Raw genomic sequence first — 8,607 nt, 5'->3', positions numbered from 1 at the left:
GTATATACGGGGTGACCTCCGTGAAGCGGACGACGTTTTTAGGTTGCCTAGTACACCATTACCAATGATGGGAGGGAGAGGCTCATACTTCATTCACTTCCGGAAAGTAGCAGTGAAACAGTGGTCGATGGAGCATCGCGTGTTTTCGGACAATACCTTTGTCCTAAGTGCTGAGTCCGTCGTTGCCGCGGTAGCTATTTCGTCGCCATTTTATTCGCACAACTCTAACTCACAATGCGGTGGTAGCAGTTTTCAGAACATCAGCTTGCATTCTTAAGAAGAGAACGCAGGGTAATGATGAAAAAACGAGGACACCTGAAAACTTCAAAATTGTGAGGGAGGCAATCATCAGGCCGAGACAATCCGAGGTCAAAAAATGCACTCTCTGCTAATGAATCGTGAGTATGTGAGAAAAATATTACATTTGGATTTAAAAAATGGTTGAAATGGCTCTGAGCACTATGAGACTTAACATCTGTGGTCATCAGTCCCCTAGAACTTAGAACTACTTAAACCTAACTAACCTAAGGACATCACACACATCCATGCCCGGGGTAGGATTCGAACCTGCGACCGTAGCAGTCCCGCGGTTCCGGACTGAGCGCCTAGAACCGCTAGACCAGCGCGGCCGGCATTTGGACTTAAAATCCTCTCCGTATGGTATACTGGTGGTCCAGCATATAAAAGAAAGGAGCTTCCAATATACTTCGCTATGTGTATTCAAGTGATATTTGTAGACGATGGAAACACAGTAGCGTTTGTGATCGATGTCACGGATTTACCTTTAAATGGATCAGTTAATATACAGATCTATAGTGTTTGGACACATGAAGAGCCTTACGTAGTCCATGAAAGACCTCTTCACGCCCCATGTGTGGGCGTGTGGTGTGGCGTAGCTGTTGCTATAACGGTCCTTATGTTTTCGGGGGGGACGGTAGGACAGAAGATGTGCGTGAATTCGTAAGGGACCAAACTGCTGAGGTCACCGGCCCCTAGACTTAACACTACTTAAACTAAATTATGCTAAGAACAACACATACACTCATGCCCGAGGAAGGAATCGAACCACCGGCGGGAGGGGCCGCGCAATCCGTAACATGACACCCTTAACCTCGCGGCCACTCCGCGTGGCGACGGTAGGACAGTGCCGTCAACCCCAGACGCTACGCTCACATTATGAACACAGCAAAACAGTATTTCTGAGACGACGTGTAAACACAATGATTGCATATTTTTAAGGGCTTGGTTTGACGTCGCACATTGCAGATGTATCCATGGCAGTTGGAGAAAAAAAAAGGTCACCAAGCACTATGGGACTTAACATCTGAGGTCATCAGTCCCCTAGACTTAGAACTACTTAAACCTAATCATCCTAAAGACATCATGCCCGAGGCAGGATTCGAACGTGCGACCGTAGCAACAGCACGGTTCCGTACTGAAGCGCCTAGAACCGCTCGGCCACAACGGCCGGATGAGAGGAACACTTTTCCTGGACACGCCATTTCTCGTTTCTGTGACGTTTCTTGGTTACCAAGATCAATATACTTGTCCGCTTGTGACTTTTTCTGGTGGTGTTCTTTGAAAGAGCGTGTCCATGTTAACAAACATCAGCGGGCATCGCAGACAGCGTGGGCTAAATTGACCAACGTCTATTTGCCCAGGTTTTCAGTAACTTCTGGCAGAGAGTTAAAATTGTTTTCGAGAGAATGGAAGACATCCGGATGACAAGTCAATGGTCTTGCGGCGTTCGCTATACCGGTTCTCGTCAGACCACCGCAGTTAAGCAAACGTCGGGCGTGGACAGTACTTGGATGGGTGCCCGCCCGTGTACGTCATGCTCAATCGGCAGCTTCTCCTTTGCCATTACAACAAAGGGGAGGAAAATCGGTCTCTGTGCCAATCTTTGGGATTGAATTCCAAACTTCCCCTCAGTGCCTCATGAAGTGACGACATGAGACACTGTTGATGGTGATCCATCCGTCGGATGGGAAGCTTAAGCTCGGGCGTCCCCGTGGTGCTTTTCGATAGGAGTTACTGCGTACCGGTACCAGATCTCACCCTTTCTCTTCTTTTTATCCATGACGACACAAACACAACACTATTAGCCGACCACAATATTATTGTACCAGAGAGTGAGGGCACTTCGGTTGGCTTATCGTAAGTCAGCGCGTTATCGAAATTGCGGAGGAGAGGAACGGCGGTACAACTGCAGTTACACAATAAAAGCTGCACTAATCTTGGTGACTGAGGTTATGAAGTGGGTGGTCCGTTACACAAGGGACAGACACTAATTTAGTCGTCTGTTGTATCTGTTTCAGTTCCGGTTTCATCCGCTATGTTACCATATCACAGTGTTCGTCATGAGCCGCATACTAGCATTCACTCTCCAAACCAACTCTGATTATTATATAATCTGTTGCTAATTCCATTAACCCAGCCCTGCTCCAATATTTATTTCACTTCCGTGCACATTTTAGCAAGCTTTTAACCAAACATGTTCGGTAATCTTAGATAAAGACTCTTTCGTTATTTGGTTTCGGTAATTAAACTAAAGGAAGAAACTTTTTTCTGCAGTTTTTGTTGCGTTGTATTGCAGATTAGCTCCATAAGGATAAAATCAGAGTAGTATGGCGGAAGCCTCAAAAGAGCATATATCTACCGCCTCAAAACTGCATCTGCTTTAGAAACAGACTTTGGCTTATTAACATAATGCGCGATCTGTAAAAATCCGTACCTTGTTAAACTCGGTTCAAAACATTTTGCTCTGAGTGAGCCATTCAGTTATGTTCTTACTGCGAGTTGTAGCAGTGTGGGAATTGTCAGAGTAGTAAGATACGGAGGCCATATCAAGAACAACAATGCGCCTTGAGATCAAAAGTATCCGGACACTCCCAAGAGCATACGTTTTGCATATTAGACGCATTTTGCTGCCACCTACTACCAGTTACTCCATATCAGCGACTTCCGTAGTCATTAGACATCGTGAGAGAGAAAAATGGGGCGCTCCGCGGAACTCATGGACTTCGAACATGGTCAGGTGATTGGGTGTCACTTTTGTCATATGTCTGTACGCGAGATTTCCACACTGCTAAATATTCCTGGGTCCACTGTTTCCTATGTGATGGTTAAGTGGAAACATGAAGGGACACGTACAGCACAAAAACGTACCGGCCGACGTCGTCTGTTGACTGGCAAAGACCACCGACAATTCAAGAGAGTCGTAATGTGTAATAGGCAGACATCTATCCAGACCATCACATAGGGATTCCAAACTGCACCAGGATCCACTGCAATTACTGTGACAGTTAGGAGGGTGGTGAGAAAACTTGGGTTTCATGGTCGAGTGGCTGCTCATAAGCCACATATCACTCCGGTAAACGCCAAACGACGCCTCGCTTGGTGTAAGGAGCGTAAACATTGGGGATTGAACTGTGGAAAAACATTGTATGGAGTGACCAATCACGGTACACAATGTGCCATCCGATGGAAGTGTGTGTGTATGTCGAATGCCCGGTGAACGTCATCTGCCAGCGTGTATAGTGGCAACAGTAAAATTCGGAGGTGCTGGTGTTATGGTGCGTTCGTGTTTTTCGTGGAGGGGGCTTACACTCCTTGTTGTTTTGCGTGGCACTATCACAGCACAGGCCTACGTTGATGTTTAAGGCACCTTCTTGATTCCCACTGTTGAAGAGCAATTCGGGGATGGCGATTGCTACTTTCAAAACGATCGAGCACCTGTTCATAATGCACGGCTTGTAGTGGAGTGGTTACACGGCAATAAAATCTCTGAAATGGACTGGCCTACACAGAGTCCTTACCGGAAACCTATAGAACACCTTTGGAATGTTTTGGAAAGCCGACTTCGTGTCATGCCTCGCCGACCGACATCGATACCTCTCCTCAGTGCAGCACTCCGTCAAGAATAGGCTATCATTCCCCAAGAAATCATCCAGTACCTGATTGAACGTATGCCTCCGAAAGTGGAAGCTGTGATCAAGGCTAATGGTCGGCCAACACCATATTGAATTCCAGCATTACCGGTGGAGGGCGCCATGAACTTGTAAGTCATTTTCAACCAGGTAAAAAAATGTAAACGCCGTGTGACTGGGGCCTCCGGTCGGGTACACAGTTCGCCGGATGCAAGTCTTTCGGTTTGACGCCACTTCGGTGACTTGCGCGTCGATGGGGATTAACTGATGATGATTAGGACAACACAACACCCAGTCCCTGAGCGGAGAAAACCTCCAACCCAACCAGCAATCGAACCCGGACCCTTAGGATTGACATTCTCTCGCGCTGACCACTCAGCTACCAGGGGTGGACATTGTAGGAGATGATAAACAGTTATTGTGACCTGTATGTAAATATACATTGTCATTCATGTAGACATAGACTACATTCAAGTTAAGTATTCGATATTTGAGAGTTTTAATATAGTGAAATAATATCCTTTATATGTGGTGTAGCTCCCTCTCAGTCTCCTCCAGACGTAAAACTTAGTACTCCCACGTACCTGCGGAGGAGAGAACCGAACAGTTTGAGATGTGGTTAGAGGAGTGATACGTTCGTTTCGATATAACGTAAAAAAAAATCGGAGCGCCCAAAATGGGTTAATGTAATGGTAATTCGGAAGGACATTTGTCTAGGTAACATACGTAAGTGACGAACATTACAAGATCACATTTGATGTAAGGGCGAGATAAGCCATTGCAGATGTGAAATACTGGGATATTAATAACCGGTGTAACAGCCAGAGTGCCGGTCGGTGTGGCCGAGCGGTTCTAGGCGCTTCAGTCTGGAACCGCGCGGCCGCTACGGTCGCAGGTTCGAATCCTGCCTCGGGCATGGATGTGTGTGCTGTCCTTAGGTTAGTTAGGTTTGTTCTAAGTTCTAGGGGACTGAAGACCTCAGATTTAGGTGCCGGATGTGGGTTTGTGTAATGGAGTTTCATGCCTGCTGCACTTAGTCGGTCAGTAAAGTGCCGAGTCGCTAGATGCGCTAAGGGGGGGGAAGCGTAAGGAGAGCGACAGTGATGGGGGTCGCGCTATTGGGGAAATGCCGTTCTGAAATGAAGCCTATGCTCACATTTTTTGCAAATATTGAGACGGGCCCCTGCACATCCACACCTGCATGGTAACCATTCAAATAGATCTACTGTCACCTATACTTTCGTTAGTATCTAAAAAGAAATCTGCCAGGAACTTTCATGTTACCGACTATGTGAATATTTGAATATGTAAAATTGAATGTTGAACGTTTTACAGAACCGAAAGTAGTGACACACGTGGCCAAGGAAGCGTAGTAAGACCTGTAATGTTATAAACGCCAGTATACATAAACGCTTTGTCAAACAGCAGCAGCAACGCCATAAGATTCTTTGCTGACGGTGCTGCTATCTACAGGAAACTATCAACGTTGAATGACTGCAAGAAGCTGCAGGAGGAGGTGGACATAACCTTCACTTGGTACTACACTGTCCAGTCACATTAATGTGACCACCTGTAAAAACCCTAAATAACAACCTTGCCCAGCGCGGAGCGCTGCGAGACGTGCAGGAAGGGAGCCAGTGAGGTTCTGGAAGGTGCCACATGGATGTGAAGCCATGTCAACTCCAATGTAGCGACCAGCTGCGCTAAGTTTCTCGTTTGAGGATCCGTGGCAGGATCAGCCTGATGATGGTGGTCCAACAGATTCTCGGTTGGGTTTAAATCTGGTGAGTCTGGTGGCTAGGGGAGTGCATCGTACATCCTGGTGCTGTTCGAACGGCGCACTACACTGCGGTCTGTGTGCATGTTTCAGTGTCCTTCTGGTAGATGCTATCGTGCTGAGGAAAACAAACTCCATGTAGTGGAGGACATGGTTACCAATGATGGATGCATACTTGTGTTGATTCATTGTGCATTCCAGTATGACGAGATCACCTAGGGAATGGAACGAAAACATTTTCCATACCATAACATCTACATCTACACCTACATGATTACTCTGCAATTCGCAATTAAATGCTTGGCAGCTTTCAGAAGTTTCACGCCGTACACACCAACGGCCGTCTGTCCGATGGAGCATAAAACGTGGTTCATCTGAAAAGATCAGCTTTCACCACTCAGTAGATGTCCAGTTGCAGTACTGGCGTGCAAATTCCAGCCTTCGTTGTCGATGAACAGCTGTCAGCATGGGTGCATGAAGCAGGAACCTGCTACAGAGGCCCAACGTTCCCTGAAATTTCGTTGAGGAGACACTGTTCATAGCGCTTTGGCTCGTCTTTTGAGTATCTATTGAGCGTGACGATCTGCAACGTCACCCTCGGGCTTGGTGACGCTCGAAACAGTAAGGTCGCAGCCCAGAAGTTCATGGGAGCTGTAAGATGGGTTAATAATATCACATTGTCACCAAATTTCGCCACAATTCTACCATCGTGGACGTTTCACACGATAAAAAGGTCGTCACAGCCCTTTTTACTCACAATTCACCCTTCTTTTGACGATTCTGCGATGGAGGTCAGAACGGCGACGCACAACGTTGAAATTACGCGGTTACCTTATAGATGGCCGACGAAAACATTTCAGACACATCGCCGCTCAATAGAAGGGCTGAGGGGGCGGGATAAAGGATGCCAATGGATTCATCCCTTCCTGGTGGCGTTGATAACCACCGTTTCACATTCTGAAACGACAGTTAGTAGGACGATCAGCAGAACAACGTCCTTGATAATGTCCGACGGTGCTGACAACCGCTGATTTTTCAACCCCTCTCTAAGAACACTACTGGGCTGCATCCCAATTAAAGGCGATGACACACATTTGGAGAGCGTGGCTGCAGTATTTGCTCTCATATACAGGTTAGAACCACTAGCAGGTAAAATCACTAGTTGAAGTTTAAACGTGACGCGAAGCAGCGAAGTGTGCTTATGCTTTTGAACCCTCACGATTCACGTTCTCCTGTGGAGCGATCACGGAGGGGTACGATATTGACACATGCTTGAATAAAATGGCAAAGCATCCTTCCTCAAAATGTGCGGGAAGCAACACGACATGGAAAGCGGTGGGTTCATTGACGCCCTTTATGCCATCGATAGAGGACTTTTCGTGTCTATTCTGAGCGGCGGTGTGTCTGGAATCTTTTCCTCGGCCACCCGTAACAAAACCGCGTGATTTCAATGATGGATGTCGCCGCTCTTACTTTCATCGCAGAGGCGTCAAAAGAAGGGGTGAAACGTGGTAAGAGGGGGTGTGACTGCGTTTTTATCGTGTGAAACCGCGACGGCGGTGTTGGGCAGAACTGTGGTGAAATTTGGTGCCAATATGACGTCATTGAGTTATCTTACATGTCACATGAACTTCTGAGATCTGGTCTTTTTTTCGCGTGTCTCGACACCTTGCTGTATGAAGCGTCATCGTGCCCAGAGCCGCGCGGCGTAGCCCCGCGGTCTGGGGCGCCTTGTCACGGTCCGCGCGGCTCCCCCTGTCGGAAGTTCGGGTCCTCCCTCGGGCGTGGGTGTGTGCGTTGACCATAGCGTTAAGTTAATTTAAGTTGGTAATGCGTAAGCATAGGGATCGATGACGTAAGCAGTTTAGTCCCATAAGATCTTACCACAAATATACAATTTTTATTCAAGCCCTAGGGTGATCTCTCAGGGCGCCACGCTTTTGCAGACAGAACAGTGTTGTAGGTACCTTTGCGCCAAATTTCAAACTTATTCGTCGCAATGGGAGACAGTTAGAGGCTTTCGCAAAAGTCGTCCTTTGATTGTGAAGCGCAGTGTAGGTATCCTTGGAAGAAAGACGAGGCAGTTCTCCTGAAATCTTGTTGTGTAATCACACGTTGTGTACGACTGCGCCCCAAACTATCGCAGGTGTCCGCAGTGACATTCAGCGACGCGGCCGTCACCAAGTAGCGTCTAACACGTCAGCCTTGTGTTCGCGGCTCCTAGACAACTGAACCCGGTGCAATGGCTGTTGATTGAAACAATACTTGCTGATCAAACAATTCATGCTTTAGAGCAGCATGTAGCATGTACACTACATTCCATACCAGTTTCACATAGGCTACAATACACAACATAATACCGTATAGTGTTGTAGATACCGGCAGCAAACTAAGTATCCTTAGGGCAATGCAAAGATTTGGGACATTGATGCACAATTTTTACATATCATCAGCTGCTGTATAAAATTTATTGAATCGAGCAAAAAAGTATTATGATCTTGCTTTCTGATATATTAAACATAAATGCCTTATTGTTAACTTAGAGTGGAAGTGAGCTGTATTTTTATTATATCAGTAACTCCACTTTTTAAACTCAGTGTTAAGTCAACTTGGCTTACGCAGCAACTGATGGGCTACTTGAACATATCCCTCATTAAACATAATACTCCTTGCAAAAATATTTGGTAAAGTGTCGTTCAGTGCTGTTCAGCTCATTCTCAAGGGACTCAGTTAAGTTAGCACCGTGAATTGCATACATATTATTTATTTCTCATAGTTTATCCTTTAACCATAGCATTACCAACGTATTTTTTGTTACATGTAATACCAACGGGGGGGCCTCAAAGGCCCATAAAGAATACCACAATTTATTTTATCATAAATCAAGTTTATTTACTTCTG

This window comes from Schistocerca serialis, chromosome 9 (assembly GCF_023864345.2).
Source record: "Schistocerca serialis cubense isolate TAMUIC-IGC-003099 chromosome 9, iqSchSeri2.2, whole genome shotgun sequence".
Lineage (NCBI taxonomy): Eukaryota > Metazoa > Arthropoda > Insecta > Orthoptera > Acrididae > Schistocerca > Schistocerca serialis.
The sequence above is the reverse complement of the archived record's forward strand: the minus strand, read 5'-3'. Positions refer to the sequence as shown.